Source organism: Phlebotomus papatasi, chromosome 2, assembly GCF_024763615.1.
Source record: "Phlebotomus papatasi isolate M1 chromosome 2, Ppap_2.1, whole genome shotgun sequence".
NCBI lineage: Eukaryota > Metazoa > Arthropoda > Insecta > Diptera > Psychodidae > Phlebotomus > Phlebotomus papatasi.
In genome coordinates this window covers 36,521,804-36,535,938 of record NC_077223.1, presented here as the reverse complement: position 1 = coordinate 36,535,938, position 14,135 = coordinate 36,521,804, and the positions used below count along the sequence as shown (strand labels likewise).

General features: G+C 33.4%; 1 protein-coding gene across 3 annotated transcripts in view; it reads right to left on the bottom strand.

The window, feature by feature from the left end:
• The window catches only part of LOC129800913 (transcription factor AP-2-epsilon), a 137,963-nt gene that overhangs the window by 84,891 nt on the left and 38,937 nt on the right, over window positions 1-14,135 (bottom strand). The window contains exon 1 of one of the 3 annotated variants that reach the window (XM_055845653.1): window positions 1,105-2,353. The exons of 1 other annotated variant lie outside the window; for it this stretch is intronic. The gene's annotated coding sequence lies outside the window, so the exon portion shown is untranslated. Of the gene's footprint in view, window positions 1-1,104; window positions 2,354-14,135 lie in introns of those variants that run through there. One more of the 3 variants, XM_055845652.1, reaches the window with a different exon arrangement.

The following is a 14,135-nucleotide window of genomic DNA, read 5'->3' as shown; positions in this document are numbered from 1 at the left end:
AAGCATTTGGAAAAAAAAGGTTAAAAGAAATCAATTCAACGTGGAAAACCACAGTCATAATTAAAGCAATGACAGTGACAGAGAGTAATTATTGTGTCAGTTATGCTTGGTACTCTACTCATTTATCTCTCCTTCTATTTTTCTTCCAGCTCAGCACCATTGGACTGTTTTTTTTCTGAGTTTATTGGATACAGCACGAAGATGAGTTGGATGGAGGTGTTGGGTCCATGGTAGGAGTTGAGTGTGTCCCGTCGGATTTTCGCATGCGTGATGCACTATTTATGCAAATTTTTCCCATGAAGAGAACGCTTGCAATTCTTTTCTTGTGCTATTTACCCAACATTGTGCAGACCCGTTGTCATTTAATTATTCATAGACATCTCAAGTCCACTAACTGTAAAGTAAACTTTCCAGCCACGCAGTTGACAATAATTACCAATGTTATTACTTTGTCCATTTGGTCAATAACGCGGTGACTTCGAAGAAGATATTTTCCTTTAATGGGCAAAAGTTAGTGGAGGATTGAGGAAAAGTCTTTGGGAGTTGGCGCATTTTGTGTCTCCCCCTGCATAGAGAATGCATAATGGGTGGATTTTTTAGTAATATGACATGTGAGAGATATTAGACATGGATAGGAAAAATATGTTATAATCTTCAGCCCAAGTGGCTTTTATGCTCTTTTAATAAACTTCCAAGTCGAAACAAGAGACGAGACAGACTATAATTAAAAATATGTATGTGTAACAAACGAGTTTATTATGCAAAACATTTATTTTATCATTCAGGTTTACTAACCATATAAGACATCATATTTAATATGTGGCGCTTTTATGTATGCTATGCGGATTTGATGATATGTCTGGGCAAAAGGTGGACTGTTGGATGGGTTTTTGCCAAAGAGGTATACGCATTCTGTGCACCTCTCGCACATTCATAATTTTCTTTTTGGCATTTTTCTCGCGTTTTAAGAACGCACGATGCACCATGAAAATTGCACAAGAGTGACAAGAATTTTGTTGTAGGTTATGGGGCATTAAAACAAGAAGGATATGATGTAGTGTATTGATGGACAAGAACGTGCAATGTTAGCAATAATGATCATACCATCGTAAAAGGCTCTTGATGGAACTTTGGGTGAACTTTTCCCTTCACCACAAACTTGTTCTTTTCTTTTTTTGTCTTTAGCGTGTATACAAAACTTTTCACTAAGGGGCATTCACTGAGTTTTCACCCAACACTTTTTTTCTTTTCAAATTAAAAATTATCACAGTTGAATATGTCGATGGGATGGTGAGGAACTTTTAACCCTTTTCCGCTGTTCAAGCACAAACACCTCTTATTTTCACACCGGCAGTCTTGTTCTTCAATTTTCCTCTCTTTCCACACAGGCAGATAACTTAAAGACAATGATTGTTATATATCCTCATGCGTGGACGGTTTCTTAGCACGTCAATTAAAACGTCTCACTGAACATGTCTTCTCACACGGAGGGATGATTTTTTCTAATTCCGCCAAGTGAAATAAATGCAAGAGAGCGAAATTTTATTTTTTGGCACAGAATAACGCTTGAGATTTAAGATTGAGAGTTCTAAATTTCTATTTATTCTTAATATATAGAAAATTTTCTAAGTTAGTAAATTTAAAGGCACATCATCACAATTATCCAAAAGATCGAACATTCGGAGGTTAAGGTTCGATTTTACACTAAAATATATTTAAAAAAAAAAACAGCAGAGACTTTTCCAATCTGTTATATAACAAAAAAGCGCGAGAGATCGTTCCGAAATGCAGAAAATACTGAGAGAGAACTGTTTTCACTTCATCAAACCCTTTAAGGCTCAACGTTTTTACTTGTTTGTCTTATATTCCTTAAGTTCTCAAAATGGAAATTTTCCCTACAAAATTTTCTCTTCACATTTCAACAGCAAATTGTCTCGTAACGACGATGTTGGGCATATTTAGAACACAATTTTCCACTTTTCACTCTCACACTGGACTCCCTTATTTTCTCACCACATAACTCTCTTTTGGGGGGATGTAAAAGAATGAGATGGATGATTTTCAGGGTTACCAGGAGCTTTTACACACACGTCTGACAGAGAACCAACAAAAAAATATATAGCACTCTTTAAAACCAACTTTCTCATGCATTGAACCCTCCGGGAGGGTTAAGTTTTCCTACCCCTTGCAAAAAAAAAGTCCTTCAACACATGAAAAATTCCAAGAACACAAAACACTTAGGGATTCTGTGGACCTCTCCTATTGTTTTGGGGCTGCAGAGAGAGACAAGAGAGTTCGGTACAAGCGCGCGCACCCGTAGTATCGCTCTGCGCAATAGACTGACTTTAACTGCTTCAGCATCACCTTCGGGGGATTCGACGCCTAAAACAACGCGGCCAGCAGTAGACAGAAACCACTCCCAGTCGAGAAACGCCCAGCATATATTTTATACCATCGAGCTATTCTCCCCACCAGTGCCTATATACACCGATGGGCACACGTGGTGATGTTGCTGGTGGGTTTATGCGGTGCTTGCTGGTTGGCTTCTGTCTCCTTCGGCAGCTGGTGTGCGCGTGACCGAGATGGCGACACTAGCTGCAATGGTACCAATATGTACTGCAGCATCTTATGCTGGCAGACAAAAAGAGACAACCATCACTTCCCCTTGGCCAAAGTAAATTTGCCAATGCAGATGGGAAGCAAGTGATGTGCAAACTCATCCCGCCAGTAGGAGCATCCAGTAGACAGCTTCTTTGCCCATGGATAGTGGTGCACAGGGCATACGACAGAGGGTGCTCTCCAGGGCCCTTTGCAACACTTCAACCACTTCAACCCCAGCAAACTTCCCCATGTTTTCAACCCAAAAACCATCTCAAAGTTCTAAGTAAATTGTTTGATGACTTGGTTCTTCTGCAGCTCTCGCAATTCTTATCACGATGATAATGCTATAGATAGCACTATCCTTGCAGCTACATATTCACTCATCCCCCTCATAAATAATATCTCATGAAAGTTTGCAAATGAACTTGCACTGCGAGGTAATGCGAACTTTTGCGGAAAATACTGATGAATGATTGCTACGGGGAAACCTAGGTCGACCTATTTTAGACACACACTCTGGGAAATGCTGCATTGAGAAAATCAATACCAGAGAGGTGAACTGTTTACTTTAACCTTTTGAAATTAAAGCCTCAAATAAGAGAAATAAGTTGGGGAAATTACAGACTCTTAGCGCCATTGAATTTATATTGAATTTGTCACATCACACATACTTAAAATTTTCGTAAATTAAATAAAGTATCTAAAAGCAACATTATTAAATGCAGGCAAATTAGAAGAACAAGAGCTTCTCAAACGTGACATTTATAGTAATGTAATTTTATTTAATTTTTGGGATTGTCAGTCTATGGTGGAATGCAAATTATAGTGGAACTCACAAGATTCAATTCAAACACATTTAATGCCTCAGAATATTCAAGTGATATAAAAAGGATTTGAACCAATGATAATTAAACCATGGAGCGAGAGCTTTATCATTTAATCCATAGCGTACACTGAGAGAAATCCGAAAAAGTTAAAATAATATTCCGGAAATGTTAATTTTACCCTGCAGTATTGATCCCAAATCGGTGTAAATAGTACCCTTTTTAGGTGTATTGGGGGTTAAAGTTACCCTTTTTCATGTTATTTTTACCCTTATTAAGGTGTAAAATTAACATTATAAAATGTTGATATATTTTTTTACACCTAAAAAGTGTTAAAGTTATGAGGAAAAAAAGTTAATCGCACCTTCTTTTTTTCTCAGTGTAGTATCTCATTAAAAGGATTCTGATCTGATATATAGAAATCTAGTGCGAGTGACTTTGGGTCTCTACTGTTTGTAATCTTTTCTTTAATTCTAATGTTCAAGAACGGTCCTCGCCGATCAGACATGGTAGATTGCATCGGTACAGACCATCCTTGAGATCTAAAGAAAAGCCTTCGAAGAGGGGGTTGTCATAGTCACCTGCACTTGCGGTATTCTAAAGTTTTCGGTTTATAAAAAAAAATAAATAAGGCTTCACATAGACTCAGGCTAATATTTGAGAATATTTAGCCTGTAAAATTTGGCAGCAAAAATTTATTATTTACCTAATCTTTTATTATGGCAAATTATTCTCGAGGGTCAGCCTGAGTCTATTTGGGCCCTACAGTGATCTTTAGACTAGAGATTTAGCCCAGTTCTCGAAGGTTTCAAAATCAGAAATACCAAGCAATTTTATAGGTTTTTCAAAACCAAATAGGTCATTTACCTTGAATAATCTTAAGTCAAATTTTTCAAAAAAAAAACTTGACTAATAAGAAATTAGAAAAGTTAAGCCATGTAACAACACCTTAAATCTGAAGCCCGTATAAGGGTATTATTGAACTTACCGAACTTTAGTGTATATGAAAGTGGATTCAATGTACACAAAATTTAATTCCGATGTTAGTTGTAATATTAATATACGTTTTTTTTCCATATAATCAATGTCAGTTAGTATTAGAGGAGAACATTTTTAGAGGCTTTAGTCGAAAAAAAAACTGTTTTTCAAACGACAAAAACGAGAGTTTCTTAAAAACAAATCACACTCTCACACAAAAACAATTTTAATCCAATTTTAAGAATTTGTGCTTAATTAAAAACTTATAAAATCTTTCACTAGGACCTATAATTTTACACTGAGAGAAATCCGAAAAAAGTTAAAATAACATTCCGGAAATGTTTATTTTACCCTGCAGTATTGATCCGAAATCGGTGTAAATATTATGCTTTTAGGTGTATTAGGGGTTAAAGTTACCCTTTGTCATATTAATTTTACCCTTAAAAAGGTGTAAAATTAACATTAAAAAATGTTGATATATTTTTTACATCTAAAAAGTGTTAAAGTTATGAGGAAAAAAGTTAATCGCACCCCCGTTTTTTTTCAGTGTAGGAAAAATACTGACGCTGTTTTCTGAGGAAATCCTGTTTTTTTACCCGATTCTGCATCGATTTTGACAATTTCAATGAATTCTCTAGGAAGAAATTGTTTTTAAATTTGAGAATATCTTGTTTCAAAAACCATGTTCTTAGACCAAAAAATCATATAGATTATACTTTAAAAATTAATCAAAATTAATTAAAAAATTTTAATTAATTTCTCATGATTTTAAGTAATTCAAATTAATTTTTCAGAAAAATGAATATTAGCTTTATTTTTAAAGAAACTGGTTCAAAAGTAATTTCAATTTTCTTTGAAACGTTCCTTGGAAGTTTACTATAAATTTTCTTGATGAACCTGCCGGATTTTGTAAGCTTAAAATTTGCTATAGACACCATGTACATTTTGTTTTGAATAAAATGGCGGTAAATTGATCAAAAATTTAATGGAAAATGTTCTGGATTGACAGGAAGTTAATTGAGGATCTCATGACATAATAGCTAAGAGCGCCACCTTTTTGGCGGAAAGATCCCTGAAAGTGTGAAACAGTGCATTTTTACGTAAATGTATTGTAATAAAACGTAATAAAATGGACCGCTTTTGCTTAAAAATCTGGGAGTACAAGAAAACCCACATTGAGAGTAAGCGTTTTTAGACGGTCTGCAATGGACTTAGCAGATTCTTGCAATATGGGAGTGATAATATTACACGATACGATCATCTCAATACGAATATGTAGTGTTACACATTCGAGCGTTCAGGGAAGTATACTCTGCTTCACACCACTCACTGCTCCTTTTTAAGTTGAAATTAATCAAATTATATTTATAAGTTACATAATTATAAATAAGTTGCTATTTTAATTTGTTTAGGGAGAGGTGGGGCTACTTTCAGCTATGGGGTTACATTTTAATACGATTTTTTCGCAAATTTCTAATGAAAACTAGGTTTTACCATGATGTAATTTGGATAGACAAAACAAATGTGAATCTAAATAAAATTCTTGAAAGAAACAGCTTCATTTAGAAATGGGTGAAAAAATCAAATATCAAAGTTGCTCCACGGCTCAAAATAGCCCCACCTCCCCCTTTAAATATTTTTAGCCAGTACTGAAACAGTAAAAATATCGTTTTGGTCAACAGAAAAAGTGATCAGAAATCCATTCAAATCAAACTGACAATGCAATTCCTAGATTGTTCTTATCTTTTAATTTCTTTCTTTGTGAAGATTTATATGCATTTGTAATTTATGATTTCCGGTATATATATATTCTGATCAAGTTTAATTTTTACTGAGCAATTTTATAACGACAGTGTACAATTTGCTATATCCATCCTTTTAATTTTATTTACAAAAGAAAATAATTTCGTATAGAATGTTGGTTCAAATAATTTCTTTAATTAGAAAATTGCCACTGTAAACTTTGTTGAGAATTAAATTTACTTAAAAATAATTAACAATAATTTGTGACAATAACCAAGCAATAATCAGTTATTCCGATGATGATTTCTTTATTTATTTTATACTCTACTTTTAGTTAAACTTATTTAATAATTTAATTTATATTTTTTTGCTTAGACCAGAAGAATAAGCTGAAAAATTGTTGAAGATAACGGAATTGAGCCTGCGGTGGCTAAATATTGTAAGGATATGAAAAGATATAATAAAATTACCTCAAAAGCTTTCTTAAGATAAATTTAAAAAGGCTAGCTTCTTGGAATACCCTTGACATTTAAAATTTATGCAAAGAGTATTTTGTAACGATAATGAATAATTTTTTTTACATGTATTTATCATTTCTGAGGAAAGTTTATTGCGATCATGATTTTTTTGTTATCTTACATGTTAATAATTTAGTGAGCAAGAAGAAATTTTAATTATATGCAAATTTAGAGCCTATTTTTTATTTGAGGTAAAATCTGTCTATTACAGGAGAAATGATTTATAAATTAGGATGAGTTAAAAAGTATATTACTTAAATATTTATTCATATTTCTCGTAAAAAAAATATCTGGAACGATTTCCAGAATTATGAGGAAACATTTCTAATGCAAATTGTAGTTCCGAGAACTTATTGGTTGATGAAACCTATTCCGTTTCAAATTTGAAAAAAAATACTAGAAATAAATCTAATATTGAAACTGAATATAAATTAGCATAGTCAGCATTTCAAAAACCCATATCTTTCTTCGGTTTTCTCCAGGCCCAAATATACTAATGATACAATTTAGTTGAACGGACAAAAAACCTCCCAGAGACTGATGATCTTGTTTATTATGTTATATTGAAGAAAAAAAAATAGCTTAGAGCTAAGATTTCATAGCATCATCCCAAATGTGATGTTGAGGTTTGGTGGCAAAAAAAGAGACCTTTGGTTGTGGGCGCCAAATTCAGAAGCTCTTCCAGCATTTGCATCAATTAATTTTTTACCACTCACATCAATCATTTTTACACAAAAATTGGCGAGATGCATAAAATAAGCGGAAAGGATTTTGTTGAGAGAAAGAAGAGATTCTTCGGAGGGATATTAGAAGAGCTCCCGTTTCACTATAATAAATTCAATTTTCTGCTTATTATATAGGAGATGATCCCAGGGCTTCTGTATGGGGATTTTTGCGGATTTCAGCAGCATCCCATGGCAAGGAGGGATGAATATAAAAAAAAAACTTTCACTGTGGAATTTATAGTACCTCCAAGGCATTGGTACATTCAAAACAAATAGCCCAGAAATGTAGGTTTTTCGCATCAATTAAATATTTTCAACTCAATCTGACGGCCATGGATAATTTCTTCACTCATCAATTAAAATGACGATTTCACACAAGAACCATCAATGAAAAAGGATCTACCTGATTGCATTGAAGAAAAAGAAATACCCAATGCACTCCCACAGGGATTACCGGAAAGAAGGGACACTTGAACTAATTCACGATAAGGTCTTCATTTGTAACATATTATTAAAAAATTATCTCTTACCAATCCACCTTGAGGGTGTTTCTGTCCACTGAACAATTGCTCAACCTTTCTTGTAGCACAATATTCCAGGTGGTGCAAAATTTATGCAAGAGATGCAGGAAGATTGCATTGAAATATTTCCCGATAAAACGCTAACAGATGCACAAACATTTTTATTGCAATTTCAAGTCATCAATAATGGAACGAAAAGATAATTAATGAAACATGCATCTCAACAGAAAACAACATAATTTTGATTAACTTAATGAGAGGTTTAATTAATTGCATTGGAATTCTTGGGAAATCGGAGGAAAGACTTTTATTGTGTTCATGCAAAAATAATTCTTTGCGTTTATAGGGTGGAAACACCCCTAATTGATATTCTAAAATATCCCAAATGGGGGGCCTTACTACCAAAATTATCAAGCTTTAGTTATAGAATGCCCAAGTCCTGGTTTTAAGATAATTGTGCTTAAGTGAAATTTTGGTAATTTACAAATGCACCGTGGTTTGTGGTCATGAGATATAAGCCAATAAGACCTCCGGTAGGGTAAAAAGGAAAAGAAAACAAATGCTCCAAATGCACAAAGTTTTAAAGGCTAGGATACTCTGTTGCGGAACAATATATATATATATTATTATATAATTTTATGTTATTATTTTTATGTTATTGTTCCCGATTCGGTCCCCCTCTGTACAGCGCTATTCTTATTCGGGTCAGCAAAACCCATAAGTAGCCTCGCTATTGACAGAATCGAGGAGTTGGACGGGAATTTTAGACAATAAATGTCTTAATAATGAAGCTAGCGTTTTAATGTACGCTTCATTGGTGTCAGAAGTGTTTGGTAAAAAGTGAAAATGAGTGAAAACAACAAACGAACCAGCGTCAACTTGAGGACCAAAATCAACGTGATCGCCAAGGCAGCGCCAAGAAAAACATCGGTACAACAGATGCCGAAACTGATAATTCCAAAGTCATAAGCCGAAGAGAGGCCTGGACCACCAAATGCAGAGAATCCAGTCTTCTAGAAAACTACGCTCCTGAAAAGAACACTACCGCCAACTTCATACCGTTACAAATATCAGCCGATTGTTGAACCAAAGCAATCAGATATTCAACCAGAAAACCAACGAAATCAACCGATTTCTAATGAACCAGCCAGTTGCCTTGTCACCATTGAATTTGAGCATACCACCCGCACTACAACCTACAACAAAGATGCATGGCATTGGACATCAGGCGCGTTCGTATAATATCCACTTCGTCATCTCCGAAGAATTATCTTCAGCTTCGTTCATCTAGACCAGCGATACACACCAAATATCAGCAAGCAGCATTATCAGCATCACGGAACACCATAGACACAATCACCTAGATATCTACACTTATGCAGCCTCCAGAATCTCGACTACCCGCACCAGAACATAACAACATGGCAACAACACCTCTGATCCCGTTCCAGGATATTTATGAAATCTTACCGAAGTGTACAGGTGAGCCCATAGTAGCCAGTCAATTCCTTTCTTTATGTGACGGAATCTATGAAGATTATTTCGGTGCAGAGAATGGGTGTAGAGATAGGGAGTATATACGATTATTAACACTAAAATTAAGTCCAGACATATATTTTCAAATTAGAGATCAATCCTTCAGCACATACGCGGAATTTAAAAACGTGTTCCTATCTGTCATTAATCCAGAAATTCCTTTAGAAGATGCGATAACATCCTTACAAAAATTGTCACTTCATCCTAAAGAAACGATCAAAGAATTCGGATTCAGAGTACAAGGTGCTTTACAAACCTTGAATACTGTATATTCTGCTCATCTTGAAGGAGTTCTTCCTTTGTCTTTGAAAAGGGCAAACACACGAATGGCTATAGAGACTTTTGCGAACTCTATACGTCACACAGAAACTAGGATCTTGGTACTATCACGATCCTTTGATAACCTTAATGCTGCAATCACTTACACTGAAAATCGCCTAAAAACCAAAACGTCCTATTGCGAAGATCATTTCTCTAAAATGTCTCAGTCACAAAATCCTCAGAGAAAACTTAAAAATTATTCAAAAGTAACCACTGATGCTGACCGAAACTATCTAGCCACAATTTCAAGCTATTCCGTTGTATCAGAATATGATCCTCATATCATTAACTTAGCAGCATCCGTGTCTCCCTACAAATTAAAATTTCTTGTCGACACCGGATCACCGTTTTCTTTTATAAAACGTAACTGCCTTCACGATTATACTACGGTGCATACTAAAAATAGCATTCGTATCCAAGGCATTGTAGATGAGGGGATGGTGCAAACGCTGGGCACTGTAGTCACCCTTATACGATTCATCCCAGATAGAACAGATTTTTCAGCTAAATTAAATGTACTTCCGAATAGTAAGTTCCCATTCGATGGAATACTAGGCCATGACCTTTTAAGCATACTTGATGCCGTAATTTTCGTGAAAGACAGAAAAATATTGCTTAAGTCAATGAATTTAATGGTTCCATTCGCAATTTCTTCTCAAAATATTAAAATGGAAATGGAATTAGGGCATCACTCTCCAAAATTTAACAAAGAAGGAAATGCGAATGTTGCGAATTTAATACACAACAATAGCACCGATCAAAATTCAAAACAAAAATGCAGCGACCTTGCTGAACGCAACATTGACAATAATGCTAACGCAAGCAAAATTTATGTTGATGCTGACATAGCTTATAATCGTATCAGTGACCTTAAAGCAAATGCGGAAACAAATTTTGAGAATAGCACAGAGACCCCAAAAGATCACGCCTTTTTGTGTATCCCTTACCAAGAATATCACTCCTTAGGGACAAATTATCAACAGAGTCATCCCCTAATAAATGAAAACCGTAAGACTCCAGAAAATACACAAAATATAAAAAATAAATCTGAAGACAATATTCCAATGCATAAGCAAAATGAAGTTAACAATACCTCTGTTTCCGAAGATCCCAGAGAAAGAATAAAAGAAACCAAGGAAAATATATTTCAAAATTTCATTAGAAGAAAAGTAACGCATTCCATGATTCTCCCAAAAGTTGAGGATCAAAATTTACCCCAAAATTGTAATGTCATATTTAACGAAGACGAAGAGAAATTCAAAATTCATCACCATTACATTATGGAACAAAAATTGCTTGCCCTCATGAAAAATGGCCTCACACTATTGAAGATCCCGGAATTTCAAAGAATCCACTGCTACGAATTCAAAACCATTCAAAAAATCGTTCCTCCAATACAGTTAGAAAATTATACTCATAATTATACCCCACATTAAGCAATTGATTAGAGATAGATATATTATGGCCTCATTATACCGACCTCAATAAGTTTTGGACAACTATCCGATAGATCAAAGTAAACCAACGAACAAATTTTAGAATTTAAAGTTTTAAAATTTAATATCATGACTTTATCCCATCTCTGCATCGCACCCTTTAAGAGGGGAGGGAATGTGATATCTAATAATAAAAAAAGGAATATTAGTAATTTCATAAAAAAATAGTACATTATTTAATATTTAACCCAAAAAAAAAAAAGATATTTTTGAAAATATTCAAAAATTATATACCAAGTACCATTTGATAAACAAACAAAAAAAAGTTAATTTCAAATATAATAATTTCACGAAAAAAAGTCAATAAACCAAATGTTAAATAATCTCCTTGGCAATCTCTGACAATTGTAAGTTTTCTTTTACCATATTAAAAAAAAAAAAAAAACAATTCAAAGAAAAAAAACAAACACATTTTAAACAAAAATTTTATAAAAATATAATTGTATAATTTTAATCAGTTTGTAATCTAATTAAAAATTGTATTATACCAAATTGTAATTCATATTATATAATATAATATTTTTGATAATATAGAATTGTATATCCAGTTCGCATCCTCCTTCACAACAATAAATCTTATTCGCACGGAGTCCGTGCTTCCTTAAGGAGGGAGGAGTGTTGCGGAACAATATATATATATATTATTATATAATTTTATGTTATTATTTTTATGTTATTGTTCCCGATTCGGTCCCCCTCTGTACAGCGCTATTCTTATTCGGGTCAGCAAAACCCATAAGTAGCCTCGCTATTGACAGAATCGAGGAGTTGGACGGGAATTTTAGACAATAAATGTCTTAATAATGAAGCTAGCGTTTTAATGTACGCTTCAACTCAATCTTTCTGAAAAAAAATGGCATACGGGAGACTGGGGCAGAATTAACCAGCAAATGAAGTTGTTGATTGCGTATAATGCTCTGTGAACAAAATTTTTGTATCAGACTGATGAGTAGTTCAGATTCATCTCAGAGATTTTCTCAATATTTATTCTAACTATGGAAAACTATAACATCCCACTATGTAGTACTACCCGTGGATAATATTGCCCTGATTTCTTTCATCGATTTTAATTGATGAAAATGTATTGAGTGTCTAAAGCAGAGGTGTGCAAGAAACCGTTGAAACCGAATTAACGTCAAAATAAGTTTGTTATAGTAGCGTTTTGAGCATTGACATACATGATTCATTTGACGTTAATTCGGTTTCAACGGTTTCTTGCACACCTCTGGTCTAAAGACTCTTTTAATAAACTTTCAAGAGCGTTTACATAAAAAAGAGTGAAATTTTATGAAAACTTCGTAAAACAATAATTGTTAATTAAAACTAAAAAAAAACAATATAGGGTAACGTGTGGTATTTTGGGACACTTTTTAGCACTTTGCAATTTTAAATAGCCTAATCACTTCTCAAATTATTTTTCTCATTGTTGATACAAATATTTATGTTTCTTATTCCATCCAAAATAAAATTCTTACCAAAAAATGTTGAAATATGCATAATTTTTTATTCAAAATTGCAAAAAATGTAAAGAAGTAAGCATGGTGTATTTCGGGACAATTGGGCATATCGGGACAGACAAAAGTCGCTATTATGCAAATAAATTTCACTGAGCCTGACTATTTACTTTTAAGTAGAATGTCTAAACTTGACTCTTTCATAAAAATTTTGTTTAAATTTCACTTGTAACTCAGCACTGTTTCTGTTGACATCTGGAAAAATTGACAACACTGAAGGTTTTGTAAAAAGTGGAATGTGACACTCAGAATTCACGCGTATTTCACGCTTTAAATTAAATAATATTTCAAAAGTTTTATGTTTATCTTATAGTAAAGAGCTTAAAATTTCATATAGAACTTAAAAATAATAAGAAAACAAATATTTATAGCATTTTTGATGTGTCCAGAAATACCCATATTATGGCCCGAAAAGCACCTTGTCCAGAAATACCACACGTTACCCTACATAGTTAAATTAGGGTAACGTGTGGTATTTTTGGACAAGGCGCGTTTCGAGACACATTATGGGTATTTTTGGACACATCATAAATCCTATATAAATATTTGTTTTCTTATTATTTTTAAGTTCTATATGAAATTTTAAGCGCTTTACGTATAAAATAAACATAAAACTTCCGAAATTTTATTTAATTTAAAGCGTGAAATACGCGTGAATACTGAGTGTCACATTCCACTTTTTACAAAACCTTCAGTGTAGTTAATTTTGCAGATGTCAACAGAAACAGTGCTGAGTTACAAGTGAAATTTAAACAATTTTTTTTACGAAAGAATGAAGTTTAGACCTTCTACTTAAAGGTAAATAATCAGGCTCAGTCAAATTTATTTGCATAATAGCGACTTTTGTCTATCCCGAAATACCCTATTGTTTCGAAACATACCATTCTTACTTCTTTACATTTTTTGCAATTTTGAATAAAAATTATGCATTTTTCGACATTTTTCATTCAGGATCTTATTCTGGATAGAATAAGGAACATAAATATTTTTGTCAACAAAGAAAAAAAATAATTTGAGAAGTCATTAAGCTGCTTGAAACTTGAAAGTGCTAAAAAGTGTCCCGAAATGCTACACGTTACCCTATATTGCAAGAAATAAGCATTAATAAGCAGTAAATGTAATAAAATAATAATAAAATCAGCAATACAGTAAATACTGGTTTTAACAAGAGACAAATTACTGAATTAAAAGGTGTTATCTTTTTAAAAATACACAATATTGTAAAATTCAAAGATTTTCTTCTATATTTAAGAAGTATATAGTGCATTACCGCCAATTTTTATTCATTGCTTCAGGTCAAGCAATAAACAAAATATGTTAATTTTTTATAAATCGAATAATGTGTAAAAATATAATAT